Source organism: Heliangelus exortis, chromosome 1, assembly GCF_036169615.1.
Source record: "Heliangelus exortis chromosome 1, bHelExo1.hap1, whole genome shotgun sequence".
Lineage (NCBI taxonomy): Eukaryota > Metazoa > Chordata > Aves > Apodiformes > Trochilidae > Heliangelus > Heliangelus exortis.
In genome coordinates this window covers 10,636,233-10,655,275 of record NC_092422.1, presented here as the reverse complement: position 1 = coordinate 10,655,275, position 19,043 = coordinate 10,636,233, and the positions used below count along the sequence as shown (strand labels likewise).

The 19,043-nt window shown below is 42.7% G+C and overlaps 1 protein-coding gene across 1 annotated transcript in view; it reads left to right on the top strand.

Moving 5' to 3' along the window:
- SMCO4 (single-pass membrane protein with coiled-coil domains 4) overlaps positions 1 to 19,043 on the top strand; it is a 31,639-nt gene that overhangs the window by 10,736 nt on the left and 1,860 nt on the right. The gene's annotated exons all lie outside the window — the stretch shown is intronic.

Here is a 19,043-nt window from a genome sequence, read left to right as displayed (position 1 = left end):
ACCTTGTGTTCTTTTCACTGACTCCAGTCAGTGGACTGTCAGTCCCTGCCCCTTCACCAAATTAAAGTTTTCCACTCATGTGTTCCTTTCTAGGAAAGCATCAAGAACAATACAGAGATGAAAGCAGTTGGGAGAAAATATGCATTGGATTTTCAGTGCTGGCGGAAAAGCTTGTAGAATAAAGATGAGCTGGGGTTTTTTAAGGTTTTTTGTTTGTTTTTTTATTATTTTTAATTTTTTTTTCCCTGAGGTTTGAAGTCCTGTGAAGTTCAATTTCTCTCAGAGGGGAGAGAACAATGAAAGGGAGGGACATCTGCCACATAATCTGCATTTTAAATGGGTTGGTTTCTGTTTGGGTAGAAAAGAAATAGTAGGTTTGGATTAACTCTTAACTTCGTGGTCTCAAAAGAAATTGCATATCCAGCATTAAGTAATGAGACCTCTTCAGGAAAATCAGTGCTACCTTTATGCAAGTTCAGTTTATTCAGGAGGTCAGCTTTGTGCTGCACTGGCAAATCTTGCATTTAATGGTTAACCTCTTTGTGACTGTTCATGTAGCTGCTGGCTTTCCATCTGGTTCTTTTGATAAGCATAAGCCACGGGTTCCTTATATAAGCATAAGCCAAGATGATAAGAGAATGGTGTAGTACAGTGGTATGTACTCTTTGGGGAAAAATCTCTTTCCAAATCCTGTATGCATTATGCATCAACCTCAGTGAAACTGGGAGAAGCCCATTACAAAATCCTATTAGCTGTCTGCTCTCTAGATGAGTTAAAATCTCTGTCCAGTGTGGTAATCACTGATGTCTACTTGGTAGCTTATCTGGTAATAGTGCTATCACCTTTTATAGAGGTCCTGTAATAAATTAAAAAATCCTCTTCATTGCCGAGCCAGGCTCTGTCTTGTTCTGTTTTGTCACCTTTCCATTCAGCAGATTTCCTTGTGAGATCTACAAGTGTCATGCAAGTGGTATAAGGGGAGCATACAAAAGGTGGGACAGTCTGCTTTGTGTGAAAGCAGCACTGAAAAGCACAGCCATTAGGTTCAAGGTTCAGAGGAAAGTACTGTCAAATACTTGACACTTTGCTTGCTCTAGTGGTAATCATCCCTTTAATTTTCTGCAGGTTAAAAAAATATCGATGTAATTCTGGGAAGTAAATATGGAAAATATTCCAAAAGTAGCTTTAGTCAATGTAATAGTTTGTAAAGCCTAAAGTGTTTTCCAGTTAAAATGGAGAATTTAAGGAAGAGCAGTTCTAAGGCCAGCAGTCTTTGATGAATGTATCTCCATAAAATCAAGATCTGCTGTCTCATTCCATATCCATAGATGCTCATGTCCATGGAGAGACCTGGCTGGATCCTGTGGAGCATCATTGTAGCAACTGAGATAAGATGCCAGATAGGAACTGAACTTAGCATCAGCTCTTGCCACGTGTACATGGTCGTGTATCTTTTGAAGGTGTCTTCTGCTGGAAGTTACTCTTTCCCTTCAGTGTTGATCTTCCATCTTTCATTTGAAAACCATGAATTGTGACTGCAGCTGTCCTGATGATTGGGTTTCTTAAGTGCTGTATACTTCTTGCTCTTGTGTTCCACCAAGTTGTTGTGACCTTAGACAGTGCTTTCTACCTTATTTTATATATCATTCTACACTTGCAATTCTGAAATATATTAATATTGTGTCATTTCTGTCTAGAGGTTTATGAACAATTTTGACCTGTTGCCAGCACCCCCAGGTGATTGAAGCTTTAGTGAGTCCTGAAGGAAAGCAAGATGATTCATATGGTACAGTGCAGTAGATAAAAGGCTATGTTTCTCTTTTCCTCTTCTCGAAAATCTGCTTTGTGATAGTAGCTGTAGTTTCAAGGCTTGGTTAATTTGCAAAAAAAAAAAAAAAAAACCAAAACCAAAACAATCTCACTTCTCTCTTGGACAGAGGGGTAAGCAGTGGTTGATGGCCTGTATCATAGGAGGACAAGGTAGATGCAGGTGTCTTCTGATGTCTTTAGCCCTCTGTAAGAAAAAAGTGGTTCTCAGAGCCCTGCTGGGAGTGGTGTGTACTGCCCTCACCTCCAAATGCACACAATGTACTTGTTGATTCTCTTGGTTTTTGGAGAGCCCAAGAGTATGGGTGCATTGCACTTGGCTGTATTTAGAATGTTCAGGTTCTGGCCTGGTTAGTAAGAGTCCCTGTTAAACCACTGCTTGGTTTTCTGTCCAGGTACTAGTTCTATTTGCCTTGCTGTATTGAACCTCCACCCTTTTTCTCAGGCTTTCCTCTTCCTCCCAGTTCAAATTAGTGGCAGTTTTTTTAGGAAAATAACATTTTTTATTTCCTTTATGCTGGCGCTAGAAATTCAGAGGACCAAATGCCTTTTAGGGGTGCTGAATCTGCTTGTGGCACTGCAGCTCTTGTGTTGGAGCAGTGTTTGCAAAACCATTTTGGTTGGTCTTACAATTACCAAGTCAGTTCTGCAACCTTATGTAAGCCAGCCACTTAACTCAGGTCAGCTTTAATGATTAATACTTATATAAAAGCTTTCATATTTCCACAGTGAAATCGTCTTGCTCTCAAAAAAAAGGTGGCTTTTTTCCTGTTGACTCAGTGTGAAAAAGCTTGCAAAGGCTTTCAGCAGTGCTGCATCTGTGATGGGCATCAGCAGAAAATCTAGGGTTGTTTTCAGTTCAGCACTTCATTTCATGGAATTGCCTACTCTGAGAGAAATAAAACATTTACATGTATATTAACCAGTGTTTGCCAGCTCTTGGAATAAAGCCAGTTCTCCCAGGGCCAAAGGAATGCTCTGAGTGGATGAGTAATAATCTGCTATTGTCACTCCTAATTTATGGATGGGAAGATAGAGAAATGTTTGCCGTTTTAAGTTGCCCTATTCACTTGGAAGACTGAAAATCACCATTAGCTATCAGCTTGGACTATCTGTAGCATGTCTATTTATAGCTGATTTACTCATTATAATTGTGAAAAGTTCAAAACCTCCCCATGTGATAAGAAGTAACAGTGGAACAGGACTGGAGTGCATGAGAGTTACAGACGTTTTGGGACAGTAATTTGGAAGCTGCAGCCAGAGGCTGAAAAAATATATGGCATCTCCTCTTTCTAAATGACACGCAGGGTACCTGTACCTTGCTTGTGGTTTTTTTTTTTCTTCTGAGAAAATCTGTGTGATCTCTCTCACGTTAGTAGAAAGTAGAAAAATATATTCCAAAATAATTGCTGTATTGAGCTTTTGTTGCTGATAGATAAGAGGAGGGCATAGTACTGAGTACCTTACAATGATGTTTACCTGTGTCTCTGAGCCTTTTCATTTGTTTCTTTTTCAACACATGCAGCTAAAAACACCTTTGAAAACTTGCTTTTATGCATTTATGAGTGTGCTTTTCTCATGAAGTTAATAGGAAACATGGCAAGATTAGGCTGAATGAGAACAGCAACAAGACTTTCTTTTGTTGGGAGTGTTTAAGGCCCATATTAAATGTTATAGAGAGGCAAATAGCACAGCATCCCCCTGGAGTAGGAGGCTGAGGCATTGAGAGTCATTCTTGACCTGAAGTTGTCCTCAGAATTATAGAATGGCTTAGGTTGGAAGGGACCATAGAGCTTATCTACTGCAGCCTCTCTGCCACAGGCAGGGATGACTCTCACCTGGACAAGGTTGCTCAAAAGCCTCATCCAGCCTGGCTTTGAACATCTCCAAGGAGGGGGCATCCACTGGTTCTCTGGGCAATCTGTTCCAGACTCTCTCCACCCTTGTACTGATGAATTTCTTCCTAAGATCCAGTCTAAACCTATTTTCCTTCATTTTAAAATCATCTCCCCCATCCTATTGTTGGACACACTTCTCTCCATCCTTCCTGTATGTTCCCTTCAGGTATTGGAAGGCAGCTAGAAGGTCCCACTGGAGTATTCTCCTCTTCAGGTTGAACAATCCCAGCTCCTTCAGCCTCTCCTCATAGCAGAGATGCTCCAGTGTCTGGATCATCTTTGTGGCCCTCCTCTGGACTTGTCCCAACAGATCTGTGTCCTTCTTATGGTGGGGACACCAGAATTGGATGCAGTATTCATGGTGTGGTCTCACAAGAGCAGAGTAGAGGGGGAGAATCACCTCTCTTGATCTGCTGGCCAAGCTCCTTTTGATGCACCCTAGGATGCAGTTGTCCTGAGCTGCATGAGTGCACTGCTGGCTCATGTTGAGCTTCTCATCAATCAACACCCCCAAGTCCTTCTCCTCAGGGCTACTCTCAACCCCTTCTCTACCCAGCTTGCAATTGTACCTGGCATTGGCCTGACCCAGGGGCAGGACCTTGCACTTGGTCTTGTTGAACCTCATGCAGTTTGCACTGGCCCATTTCTCAAGCCTCCTAAGGTCCCTCTGGACCCTTGGCATCCCTTCCCTCAAGTGAATCCACCACACCTCACAGCTTGGTGTCATTGGCAAACTTGCTGAGGGTGAACTCAGTGCCATTGTCCATGTCACTGACGAAGATGTTCAAGAGCACTGGACCCAGAACAGAACCCTGAGGAACTCCAGTTGTCACTGGTCTCCAGCTGGACATTGAGCTGTTGATCCCAACTCTTTGAGTGCAGCCTTCTAGCCAGCTTCTTATCCACTGAGTGGCCCATCCATCAAATCTATGTCTTTCCATCTGAGAGACAAGGATGTCATGTGGGATAGTATCAAATGCCTTGCACAAGTCCAGATGGATGGTGCCACTTACTCTTCCCATATCTATCAGAGCTATAACTCTGTTGTAGAAGGCTGCCAGATTTTTCAGGCACGATTTGCCCTTGGTGAGGCCATGTTGGCTGTCACCAATCACCTCAATATTTTTCATGTGCCTTATTACAGATGCCAGGAGGATTTGCTCCATGATCTTACCTGGCACAGAAATGAGACTTAACTGGTCTGTAGTTCCCTGGGTTTTAAAGTGGGGGTTATATTTCCCTTTTTCAATCTGTGGGAATTTCTCCAGACTGCCACAACTTCTCAAATATGGGCTGGTGGCTCAGAACTTCAGCTGCCAGTTCCTTCAGGACCCATGGGTGTATCTCATCAGGTCCTATGGACTTGTGCACTTTCAGGTTCTCTAGGTGTTCCGTGCCCTGATCTGCACTTACTCTGGGTGGTTCTTCGCCCTCCCAGACCCAGCCATTGCCCTCCATAATTTCAGTGGTGTGACACAAGTGCTTACCAGTGAAGACCGAAGCAAAAAAGTGGTTGAGTACTTCAGCCTCCTCTATATCCTCAATAACCAGGTCACCTGTATCCCTCAGGAGGGGCCCCACATTCTCTCTTGTTTTTCTTTTTCTCTGACATATTTGTAAAATCTTTTAATGTTATCTTTAATGTCCCTGGCCAGACTTGACTCCATCAGGGCTCTAGCTTTTCTAACCCAGTTTCTGGTTTCACAAAGAATTTCCATATAATCATCCCAGGTTCCCTGTCCTTGCTTCCACCCTTTGTGGATTTCCTTCTTGTGTTTGATTTCCTGGAATTCCTTGTTCATCCATGTAGGCCTCATGGCCTTTTTGCCCAATTTCTTCTTTTTAGGGATGCTTTCTTTTCGGGCTTGAAGGAGTTGATCCTCCACAGTCAATCAGCTTTCCTGGGTTCCCAGTCCCTCCAGGGTCTTGTCCCACGGTACCCTGCCAAAGAGTTTACTGAAGAGGACAAAATTGTTCCTTCTGAAGTTGAAGGTTTCAAGCTTCCTGAGCACCCTTTTCTTTGCTGCCATTGGGATCTTAAACTCCACCATCTCATGGTCGCTGCAGCCAAGGCTTCCTCACCAACCCTTCCCAGCTGGTGAGTACAGGGTCTAGCATGGCACCTCTCTTTGTTGATTCCCATGTTGCTTGGAGGAGAAAGTTACCATCAGTGCATTCCAGGAATCTCCTGGATTGGTTATGTCCTGTGAAGTGTTCTGTGAGATCTACTGGCAGGTTATGGAGGGGTGTGTATGTAGGAGACAAAGTACAAACCTTGCTTGTCAGCCTAGAGGAAATAAACACAGTGCTGACAGGAAAGCAATAATTGGTGTCAGTCTTCTCCAGTGGGTTGACTCTTCCATCTGCTTCTTTTACTCTGTTTTTCAGTTCCATGTAGCTTTTTTTCCATGCACTGGTTTCTTTTGTTCCCCTTCCTCTCTTGCACATGAAGGGGACTTCCCTACACTTTCTCTCTGGGCTTCATTATCTCACTCAACTACTTGTGCTGCATCACAATTTTTAACCTTTTTTTCCCCCCCCTTTTTTTTTTTTCCTGCATTAAACTTCCTATCTGTAGTCTCGTTAAATGAAATAACAGCAACAGTGTTGATATTGCAGATACCACAATGTTCAGAGCCCAGGGTGCAGCCATTAATATTCTGTCTGTAAGCTGTGGAGCAGAGACTCTGAAAAGATGCCTAAGGACATGATTTCTCAGACCCTCTGAAAGGTCAGACGTGGGACTTAACTTATGTACTGTGCAGCCTTAGCTGTCACTTGATGTTCACAGGCACTTAGATTAAAAACTAAGGTATCCCTGGTTTGAGAGAAGGTCAAATAATGTGTTATTCAACCCTTGTGTTTTCTGGACCATGAGCAAGCACCTTAAAACACCCATTCCCTGCAGGCCTACAGTTCCCCAACCATCTGTGGGCTCCAGTGCTGACTTGATTTCCATTGCTGGGGGCTGAGGGTACAATATGAATGTTGAGTGTCTTCTCTGGCATTGAAAAGAGTGATCTACTCAATAGACCAGAAGACTGTCAAATTTGGCTGATGTGAATGATTGAGCAAAATGAATTGTATTTCTAAGAGCTGGTCAGCAGCACCTTAAAGAAATGGGGGGTGGAGGGAGAACAAACTGCACCACAAAACCAACAAAAGAAACCAACCCTGAAGATTAAAAACCCCAACTATCCCTAAGACAAAAAAAAATCCCAACCCACCCACCTTCCCAACAGCTTGGAGCAGTGTTTCTTGAAATTGCTCTTCAGTATCAAACTGTTAAGATAAGTCTGAATTAATCTATACAGAGTAAGAAAGATACCTGCTCTGATCTCAGCAGCAGCAGGTGCTTGCAGTATTATAAATAGAAAGCAATACAAATTGAAGTGCTTATTAAATTTGCCTTTATGATGCTTTGAAGAATTGCAGTAGAAGGAAAAATTACCAAAGGCTCTGGCATAGAAGGGTGACTTAAATAGCTGTGCCGCCAAAGGAAATGGAACATAAACTAGAATAAGTGATAGACTTCTTCAGGAAAGGTTATCTAACAGATTTGTCCCTAGCACAGAGAGATTGGCCAAGAGCTTCAGAGGGCTTGAATAAGGGTGGGCTTAATTTTTTTGGACAGTTTCAGTTCAGTATTGAATTTTAATACATTTCCCAGGAGATTGCACTGTAATCCTTTCTAGCACTTATGTTTTTTGAGTTTTTCCTAGTTTTCCTTTTCTCTTCCCTTCCCACTGACAAAAACTGTGGGAAATGCTCAAGTTTGGGAAATGAGCTTATTCAGCATTTTTTCTGCCTTTTTGGGTAAGGCTTTGGTGAGGGTCCTATGTGTCATTCAGCATTTTCTAAAGTCCTTGGAACACTGTGGGGACTCCAAATAGAGGCAGTGGAGCAGCTGACAAATCATCAAGTAAACCAGATCAGCAGGCTCAACTGGCAGAGAGAGGAGTATTAAAAATGAATCAAAATCTGCAGTATTTTTTTTCTTTAATGAGATACTCAAATAGATATAATTTGGCAGGGAACATACTAGTAAATTGTAGCATCAGTACTTTGGGGAGCAGTGAATTGCCCTGTGTGAGCTCTGAGGCCCTTCTTTTTAATACAGGAAAAAACAAGCATGCTTGCTGGGGGAGAGGAGCTCTGCAGCAGCACAGTGGTACTCCTGCAGCCTTCTCCTCTCAGTTACTCTCTTGGAACATGCTTGGCAGACAAACATTGAAAGCCTCTGAGCTTGAGATGCTTGATAAGCCATCTGCAGGCAGGGCAGGTAGAGTCATTATCACAGAGCAAGGGGGGAAGGGGAATGCATGCAGATGGCAGGACTCCTGGCATCCGTGCCCAGATCTCCCTGGCACTGCAGCTGTGGTTTTTACACAAGCTGGAGTGGCTTGTGTGCCAAAACAACCACTTAATGTATTTTACCTGTGATTAGGAATTCAGTTGCATCCGTGTGCTTATGAGTTCCATGGGGAAAAAAAAAAAAAAAAAAAAAAAAAAAAAAAAAAAAAAAAAAAAAAAAAAAAAAAGCAACTTAGTGCGTGAGCCTGACTCCCCTTGGAAAAGCTTGGATCTGCTCAGCAGGGAATGAAGTTTGTGTTTTGTGCTGAGCTCACTGGGTAGTGCATGATCCTGTGTCCTCAGTGACTCTGGGAGCACTGTGAGTATAGCAGGTTGCTTTAAAAACAACCCAAGCAGAAAGGAAGGCTGTACAGGAATAAATTAGATGGGAGAATATGAACATTGTTACATAGGGAGATGGAATGTTTTGGTCTTGATAAGTGCTTTAAAAGAAGGTCACTTGTACTTTAGGGTGGTTGAACCATGGTACTGAGTGATAGTTGTAGAGAGACTTGTGAGACATTGTCCTTCCTGTCCCACCTGGGCTTGCTTCTGATGGGCTTTGTTACACATGGCTTTGTAGCTTTTGCTTCTGAGTTTTGAGCTGGTGGAAGCTCCTGGCAGTAGGACTGTAAATAGGAGTGCATAAAGAGGTGGTGCAAGAACCAGTGTTGCAGCCTGGTGAGGTAAATCCAGGCTGGTGTTTGGAGTGTAGCTCTGTTGGGAAACTCCCCTGGGTTTCTGTCCCTCTAATTTTATTAAGTCTTAATTAAACTTTCTGCATTTTAATTAGTTTACATTAGTGTCACACTGTCTTATTATGTGTATATTGACAGACAGTAACAGGAATCTGATCAGCCTAATCCAGCTCTATGTAATTATGTGCCTTCTCCTTAAATAATTGCAAACAGAGTCTATCAATCATGTCAGGAAAGCCTGCTGCTTCATTATAATGGGGAATTGTTTAGTGAAATGTCATAAGACTTCAGGTTTAAGCTGAGGAGTAAACAGAATGAGATTTTAATGAGACCAGTGATAGGAAGAAAAAACTCTCCCACCCATCCTGTGTTGCAAGTCTCAGTTCTTATCTTCCCTTCCCCCTAAAACAAAGGTGTCCTGATTGCATTGTTGTCACACTGATGTTGAGAACATTTTTTAATAATTTGAATGGAATTTGGGAAAGGCACAGATTTCTGGCTGCTGGAGGAAGAGCTCTAACCTCAGCCTGTGGTGCTGTTCCAATGTAAGGTGGAGGTTTTTATTTCATTGACTGATAATGTGGTTACCCAGATAATATGAGAGCACGCAGAGGAAACAGAGGTGGGAATAAAATCTGCCAAACCCCACAGCACTGCAGAAACTCTGAAGCACCTGCCCCACTTGGAAAACAAGCAAGGGAGTAAGACAGGCGCCCACTTCAGTGATTATATTTGGGTTGATTTCTGCGTGATTTAGTTACACTCCAGAGTCGTGCAGTCCTCCCCTGGCACATGTACAGGCAGGGAGAGGCAGGCATGGTGCCAGCAGTCTTTCCTCAGCCTCCTACAGGAAAACCATCTGTGCCAAGAAAAGCTTGAAAAACCAGAACTTCAGACAAGCCCTGAAGGGAGTGAGTTTTGAGAACCGAACTCTCAGTCAGTGTGCTCTGGCATTGCATCCAGCTTGCTTTAAATCTGTGAATACCTCCAAGTTACTTCATGAAATGAAGTGCTAAGTGCCAGTGTCAGGGAGTGTGGCCCATTTTCCCCTGCAGGGCTCTCAGGAGGATTTCAGGAGTGCAGGTAAAGGCCCATCTTACTTTCTCCTACTGCAGGTAGTTCTGTATCCTGAGCCAGAAGAGGGAGAATTCCCTTTGTGCCTTCTGAATAAACTGTTTCACAAATAGTTTTGAGTCCAGCATACATGGATTGTCCTGTGTTCAGGAAGTACAGCTGTTGGTTCCAGATGTTACCCTGGTATCTTGGGAGCTGTTCTTTGAGCTTTTCTCTTGCATTGGTCACTTTCCAGCATTCCCCTCTGGGACACACACACACACACACACACACACACACACACACACATGGATGCACCCCTGCTGCTGCATGCTCATCCCTTTGCCTTTGCTTTTTTTGTGGGTTTTAACAATTTAACAATCTGTTCATGCTCTGGGCATGGATTTTTTTGCCTGCCAAGTTTTAGCCTGGACTGAATTTTCAGTGCCAAAGTTTTAATGACAATAGAACTGTAATGAAAAGCAGTGACGGTCCCTCAGCTCTCCCTTTGCACTGCAGCAGGGGACATCAGGCTGCGGAGGTGCTGGCAGTCTGCCCGGGGTCTGTTTCAAACACCTTTACTGTGGTGCTGTCTCATGGAGTGATTGTGTGGGAACATGGTAGTCTGAACAGCCAGACCACACGCTGGATTGTAGGAAAAGTGTTTCACATCTGGATCATCTTCAGGTCCGAGGATGAGTCACCCTCTGGTGACAGTTCAGCTGGTGATGGGAGCTGGCAGTGACAGGGCAGGTCTGATGCAGCTGTACTGGAAACCAGAAATGTTATTTTCACACTGGATTCCTCTTGCTGCACTTTCTTGCAGATGCTGAATGCTTGGGGGTAGTCTGGGAGAGCAGCATGTGAATTTTGAGGAGTTCCAGCACCAGTCACTTGTGTATTTTTATTTATTTGTGAAGCATAGCTTAGAAAGCACCCGGATTTCTGTAAACACTCTGGAAAGCTAAATGTTTTGTATTCAAAGGACTCTTGTCAGGAACAGCTAAAAAAATACACTTTTTAAGGAAACAGCTGAGTAAACACATAATATCAAATCGTGTGCTGGTTTTTGTGGTTTACTACATTTATGCATGAGACCATCCGTAGCTGTAGAGATGGTGAATGGCAAACTCTTCTCTTACAGCCTCCCCTAGGAATTGAATTCACGCAGTGACAGAAATTACATGTTTGTTTTTCTTCTGTTTTCAGTAAATATTAGTCATGTTTGGTTTTTTTTTTATAGGACTGTGCAAAAGTTATCTTGATACTGGTTCTTTATCTACAAAACAAAATATGGGTTATTCTGGTAGGTTGACCCTGGCTGGATACTAAATGCCCACCAAAGCTACTCTGTCACTCCCCTCCTCAGCTAGACAGGGAGAGGAAATACAACCAAAGGCTTGTGCGTCAGGATAAGGACAGGAAGAGATCTCTCAGTCCTCCCTTCACAGGGGAGGTTTCCTCACAGCTTCCCCTGCTCCAGCATGGGGTCCCTCCTAAAAGAGATGGTTCTCCATGAATTTCTCCAATGGGAGGTCCTTAGAGGGTGACAAGCCCTGCCAGAAAACCTGCTTCTGCATAGGCTCCTCTCTCCAGGGGGCCACAGGTCCTGCCAGGAGCCTGCTCCAGCCTTCAGGCACATCCACCTGCTCCAGTGTGCAGTTCCTCCATGGGCTGCAGGTGGATATCTGCTTGACCATTGACCTCCATGGGCTGCAGGATGGCAGCCTTCCTCCCCGTGGTCTTCACCAAGGGCTGCAGCGGAATCTCTGCTCGGATGCTGGAGCACCTCCTGCCCCTCCTTCACTGACGTTTGTGTCTGCAGAGAATCACAGAAAGTCAGGGGTTCTAGGGACCTCAAAATGTCATTGAGTCCAACCCCCATGCTATAGCAGGGTCACCTAGGGCAGGTCACACAGGAACACATCCAGGTGGGTTTTAAATGTCTCCAGGGAAGCAGACTCCACAACCTCCATGGGCAGCCTGTTCCAGTGCTCTGTCACCCTCACACTGAAACAGTTCTTCCTAATATTTATATGGAACCCTCTGTGCTCCAGTTTACAACCATTGCCTCTTGTCCTATTATTAGTCACCCCTGAGAAAAGCTGGAATATGTTCAGTTTTAGAGGGTTTTTTTCTCTCAAGTTCTCACTCGTGTCTCCAACTGCAATCCCTGTTGCACAGCAACTTTCCTTCCTCCTTCAGTGTTATCCCGGTGGCACTGTCACTGATGGGCTCAGCCTTGGCCAGTGGTGGGTCTGTTTTTTGAGCTGGTTGGTACTGGCTCTGGGGGACACAGGGGAACTTGCAGCTGTAGCTTCATTCTAGCAGCTTCTCACAGAAGTTACCCCTGTAACCCTCCTGCTACCAAAATCTTGCCATGCGAACCCAATACAATTATTTATTCATCTGTTCATGAGGCAAAAGGACATGTCTTTTTATTACTAGTTTTCTGAACTGAATTTTTTCTTTTATTTTGCTTCATTCAGGGCAGATAGGATTGCACTGCAGCACCATATGCACCACAAGTACCATCACCTTATCTCTGTTTATCAGTGCCTTCCCAGATGCAGAGATCCGTGGCTTTTTGTTTCTAATACAGATTATTTGTTCTATTGAAGTTCTCAGAACTGTGAAAATCATATTGAAATAGCTTTTTGCTTTGTCGACCTTGCTCTCTCTGTCTTCCTGGCAGCATTCAGGGTTGGCTTTCATTTTCCAAATGCTGTGAGTAGTGTGGAGGCTCTCAAAGCTACCTTTACAGTAAATGGGATGTTGCTGTAATGATGGATTAATTCAGATTTAAGTCTGTAATTTGGAAAAGAAGTCACCACCCCTCACTAAAAATAATGTAAAGTGACTTCAAAGAGCATCTTAATAGTTCCATATTGTTATGCATGTAATTAAAAGCTTTTACCCTTGAAAACAGCATTGTTTTGATTTGCTAATCATAATTCCTTCCTACAGTCAAATAGACAGAGATAAATTGTTATGGTAATGAGAACTGGCCTTGTGCTGTAACGTGAAAATCCATTTTCCACCGAACAAAAAAATTTCTCTTAATGCTTTTCTTCATTCTTAGCACACTTTGAAATTATGACACATAGTCTCACTGAAACATGGAAGATCTCAAATTTAGCATTCTAAGTATTATCCTCAGCTACACAAGAAATCTGCTCACCAGCTTCTGTTTAGAAGTAACGAGCAGGGTGACCCAGAGCATTTCACAGTGCAGGAACTGAAATTATTTGTGTGGCTCTTTCTCCAGAAGCCTTGTTTGCTGAGGTTGCTCTCGTTTCCTTAGAGGGACAGCTTGTACAAATTAAGTTTCTTCTTTAACCAGGCAATAATAACTTTCCCTTGGTAGTGGTTGCATAGAGCTGTGTTTTGGTACCAAAAGGAACTGTCCTGCAGCTGGAATATTCACCTCATCAGCCTCCCTTGAGTTGCTGAAAGTGGGTTGGCTGGAGGGAGGGAGGATGTAGCTGGGATTAAAGTGTTTTGTTAGTCCTCTGGGCAGGCTCTTTAAGGTTCAGCTCTCTCAGTCAAATTGGCAAATCTCTGCTCTATCCATCTTTGTCACCCACACAAGTGATTACGTGGAACATTTTGCTCCTTTACAGCCTGTCAAATAGTGAAGATTTTTTTTAAAACTATCATTTTAGGTTTGCCATTTAAAATGGAGTGCAGTAATTGTACTTGAATGGTATGAAAATAGGGCTGGACAATTACTGCAGCAGTTGCATAAAAACTGTTAAAATCAGGCTTTTTTTAAGTTTTTGGGTTTTTTTAAGCCCCCTCCCTAGAGCCCACTTTGCAAGGCAGTGGGTGTCCTGTGTTCCTGACACTGAGGAACATGTTCAGCTTTTGTCTCAGAGTGGGAGTTGGATGTGAACTGGTCTGTGCTCGTGTAAATCCTACCCATGAAGCAGCCATGTGAAGAGATGAAGGTATTCTTCACAAAAGATGGCAGGATTGGTATTTCTCTCTGAATACCTGCCAATCCCAAGGTAAAAAAAAACACGTGGTCAAGTTGGACCTGTGTGGCTGGGAAATTCTGTTATGTGGAGATTGGAGGTCTCTGGAGACCCCATCAAGAGCTCTGTGCACAAGATTCCTGTTTTGTAAATCTGTTCCAGGTACCTACTGAGATACTTCATTAAAATCCCGTTTTGCTGTGTTTCTGAGCTGTCTGTATCACCTTAGATAATGGTGACCTTGCTGATGCTACTCTGGCAATGGCCAGAATTTCGAGCTGCAGGAAAGAAAATTCCCTGTCTAAAATGTGGTATTTCACCTCAAGGTAAAATTAACAGATTAAGGGACAAAAAGTAAATCTGTGTTCCATGGGGACACGTGGAGTGTTCCCTGTAGTTCCATGGGGCAGCCTGAAACAAGTCTTGTCCATTATGAAGTAGTATGAAGTTTTGTGGAACAATATTACAGGCTGTTCAGTCATTTATTAAAAACCAAAACATTTGTATGGTTTCAGAGGTAGGAAATAACATGATACCTGTTGCTTAGACTTCACTTTAATTAAGTTTAGAAGTGAGAACAGTAGAACTTCAGCCTGGTCCCAGGCTCCCTGTGCTGCAGTGTTGTTTTCCTCTGCGCTCTCAGGAGCTGCCATCTCCTTGTGGTGGCCACCACTTGGCTGCAGTGAAGCTGAAATTCCACCTGGAAAGGGAGGGATGAAGGGCTCAGATGTGGGGACCCTGCACAGCTGCTCCTGGCTGCCCAGAGCCTTGTTCCCCTCCTGGTGGGACCATTCAGGCAGAGCACTGTGCTGTTTGGCAGCTCTGCAAGGAGCAATACTCTTTCTCTGGTGGGAAGGATGCTCTTTGTCACGAGGCTGGGAAGTTTTCCTCTTTGAGCCCAACCTCTGACCAGGCTTCCTCTTGCTCCTTGGGTCTTCATTTCCTCTTCACATCACTTAACATTTTTTCCAGCCTCTGTACAGCATCTCCAGCTGCAGTACCCTAAAGTAATCAGCCCCATTGCAGAGATAGGTAACAAGCTAATCAGATTGTTGGGTTTAGTTCTCTGATGCTTGCATGTCCCAGAGATTGGAAACTACTTGGTTTGGGGCTTTTTTACATTAAAATAATCTGAAGAGTGCTGACTACTTAGATGTCTTGTGTCCTTTCCCTTATTGCTGGCAGGCAGTTTCAATACAGTGTTTCCTGATTGTCTGCTGGTTTGCTCTTTGGTTTTATTTTTAATGTCTCAATAACATCCATGCCCCCAGGGGAAAATTTAAATTATAAAAATTAATTCTTGTCAGACTGTTTGAGTTTCAAGGTGTTTTGCTGTTCCAGAAATGTAACAGTGTACATAGCAGGATCATGAGACCAGGTTAATCCAAACTGTTTTTTAAAGACTTGCAATTCTGCATTTGGAGAAAAATTATTCATCTTAATGTGGTTAACATATTCATGCTGCAGGATTGGTGATAATAAGCTCTTTAGATGTCTAGATGTGCAATTACACTAAATGCAGATAAATAAATTCCTTGTGTAGATGTATTGCATGCAGAAGGAGATGCAGAAGGAGGAGCTTTTAGTTGCAGATTACTAATGGTCAATGTTAATTTTACAGAAAAAAATGTACAGCTGATTACCATTAATTCTGTTTGGAAGATTTTTTATATGTTTTGGAAGGTAGAAGTCCCCACAAGTTTCCCTTCAGCTTTTTGACACAAAATGTTCCCTGCTTAATCATAGCTGACTTGCTTTGAGATGCTGACAGATGCTTCAGTGTTGATATGAGAGACTTCAGCAAGTCCACTGGTTGTACTTTTAGGTTTTGAGGTCAGCTCTGCAAAACCAATTCAGAGTAACTTAACCCAGAAGGCAAAATGAAGAACATTTCTGTGTGGAAAAAGCAGTGTGGATGGTAGGCATGAAGGAATGTAATTGCTTAGGCTTCAAGCAAGGGTACTAAATATGTGAAATTTTTTTATGTTGAAGACTGGTATCTTCACATTTGTCTTCAGTAGCTTGAACTTACTCATGTTTTGTTCTGCTTGAAACCTTGGCTTTTCAGCATCAAGTTGGAGCACTGCATTGTCAGAGAGAAGAGGTAGCCTCTGAAATGTGTGCTTCAAACAACTGTATCAAGGCAACAGTCATTATCTTGTCTTGGCAATGGTTTCTTTCTAGCAGATTCCTGCTTTCAGGCAAAGATTTTGTATAGTGAACTTAAAAACAATAGCACTTCATGCAGTTTTGTTTAGAAATTTTAAATTACAGAACTGACAAAAAGAGGCTTAAGTTACAGTCTCTGGCTAGTGCCAGACTCCTGTCATGCTGTTCTGGACAAGGAATATTCCACTTTTCCTAGAGTCTGTTAATCCTTTTTATGCTATTCCTATAAATATCCCAGTTGGGGGAGTCTCTGACTTTCTAGTAAAAGCAGTAGTTGAGCTAATCTAGTGCTTATTTCCAGACTTGGGCCAGGTTGTGCAGTTACTAGAAATGGGAAGCAGCCTTAGAATGTGTGCAGTCTGCTGCAGTGAGTCTTCTGCTCAGAGGAGATAAGGAATGGAAATGAGCTTCTCCGCTTCCTTTGAAGGGAAAAGCTGAGTTTCCGGTTCTTCTGCAGTGTGAGGTTACCTGATCACTAAGGTTCCAATTCCCACAAGACTGAAGTACCTGTGGGACATCACTTTCTCAGTACCCTTCTGATAAGTTCTTGCTGTGAGACATTTTAAATGGCCAGTGCTAAGCAGACTCTCATCCCATGCTGTCTTATTTCCTTCCTCTCTGTGCTTGAGTTTTGCCTTCCCAGTGCTTGGGCAGGGTGATACTGGCTGGAGGACACAGCTCAGTAATGTGAAATCATTTTGTTCTTATGGGCCATGCATCCCACAGGGAATAAAACCCTAATGCTATAATCCCAACCCTAATTATGACTCACTGTACTTTCTGTATCTGTTTCTTCCTTGAAGTATTTGTCAGTGGTCACCTGCCTGCCAGGTAAGTCCATGGCTGGCCAGTAAGAGGCTTGGCACTGGAAGAGGATAGCTATGGCTCTTCTACTCTGCTTGCACAACATGGGCTGTAGAATTTTGTCTTATACAGCTGAGCACTGGTTTTTAAGAGCTGTTTTGTACCTCCATGAACATAGCAGCACATACAACATTCCAGACCTTTCCTGTGGGAATACTGGCAGTCATGTCCAGGCCCCCTGTGACAGCAGGAACTTGGCAGCAACTTGCAGAGATTCACTGCTTCCATTTTATGGTTTAGTTAAGATGAACCCTGAGGCTCATCTCTCTGAAAACTGTGGGCCAGTTTCTCTGCAAGTCCATCTCTGCCAGTAGCAAAGCCAAGGAACCTAATCTACTGGAAATGTATCTGAAGATTGATGCCAGATTCCCAAACTGGAGAGCATCAGCATCAGTTCAAGCGGTGCTGACATTTGCAGGAAGGCTCCCTGTTCTGAGCTGTCAGATGTTAGCCAGTGTATGTAATTAACTTGGTATAATTTTGCTTCAGAATGAAATATTCATTCAAAAGAGACTTAAAAAAACCATCCTGATGTTTTTAATGTCTGGGTAGCAAGTGATGCTGCATAGAGCAAGCCATATATTTATTGTTACAGAGACGGGTTTCATGGCAACTCCTGCTTGTTACTATGGCACACAGAAAGTCCCAAAGGCTTTTACTGTCCATCACTTCTTGGGTCTTGTGAGTAATCTGGATATAAAACCCACTAATGCACATTAACAATGAAGACAGAAAACAGCATGAAAAAAATATAGCCTGAAATGCTGTGGTTGTCTAGTTACCCCAAAGGGTAAATGTAAAACTTTATTTTGCATGGTAGTTTTTCTAGAGGCTGGTAATAAAACTTGAGAGTTGAGCTGGAAGAGAATGAAATAATGGAAGGGATAAACCAGTTTTCTTTTGCCCCAGAAGACATTCAAGAGTTAGAGAAGGGATAAACAACAAAACCAAACCAGAAAGTCATAGGTTGCAGAAAACTCTATTCTGCATTAATAAGAGAGTTGAGGTTTTGCTAAGAGGAAACAGGCTTGAAAGTTTATAAGCATAGTAGTACCATGTAATTTAAAGACTGGAACATGGAGTTGTGTGTAGTTTCTCCATCCAGTTCCTATTTTTCTCCTCATTATGAAGTTCACTGACCACTTCTGGTCTCTCTAAATCTGTTATGTATTTTGATTCAATCCTGCAGCTGTCAGGAGATGGTTCTCTCCAAGGCTCAAACTTTATTGTTTCCTCTTCTGAAAATCATCCCAGTCATCAAAATTTCCCTTTCATTGTTTTATCAAACTTGAAATGAAGTGTTTTTCCCAGAGTCGAGGTTGAACTAGCAAAGTTTATGATGGGAACTAAAAACTCAGAAAGGTTTGTGTGTACGTGAGGTGCAGAATTGATGAATCCAGCTAAAAACTGAGATTCTGTCCAGCTTGATGGCTATTTCATTGTTGCTTGGTTGTTTGGATTTTATTTTTTTTTTAAGATTGTATGCAGGAAGAACCATGCAAATTAAAAAATACTGACCCACTGATTTGCTCTTGGTTTCCCACTACCACGTGGTTGGTCTGATCATCTGTTTACTTCCTGAAGTTTGAGTTATTCCCAATTTTACTGTGATTGATGCAATATTGCATCAATCTAATTGGCTGGATGAGATTCACAGCAGGTAGGAGAAACAATGGGAACCACTTTGTAGTGTTTTGTACATGAATATTTTTATTTGGTTTTGCTTTTGTTGCCAGGCTGACAAAAAGGTTTGAGTGCTCGCACCTGCAGAAAGTATCCCACTTTCAGCAAAAACCTCTTCTTTTATAAAAAAGTAGTCATAACACAACTTACCAATAGGAAATTGTGTCTGTGATGAATTGAGCCAGCTTTTGAGATTTGCTTATTGACACATAATCCTCACCTACAGCATCATCCTAAAATCATCTTGATGTTCTGTTACAAAGGAGGAATGAAAAGAGGCAGTTACTTTAATGCACTGATTTCTGCATATGTTTTATTCTGAGTATGCTGGAGAGAGTGTTGGAAAAACATCAGTTCATAGTTCACTTCCAGTTCAAGAGGAAAATAGCCACACAATTGGCCTCCCCCATCCTCCTCACACAGTGAATTACACAGCTGTTGGTATCTTAGGAGAAAAAAACCCACAACTTAAAGCGTAGAAATACTCGGCACTTCCAAATTCTTATGTTAGAGAAGCTTTC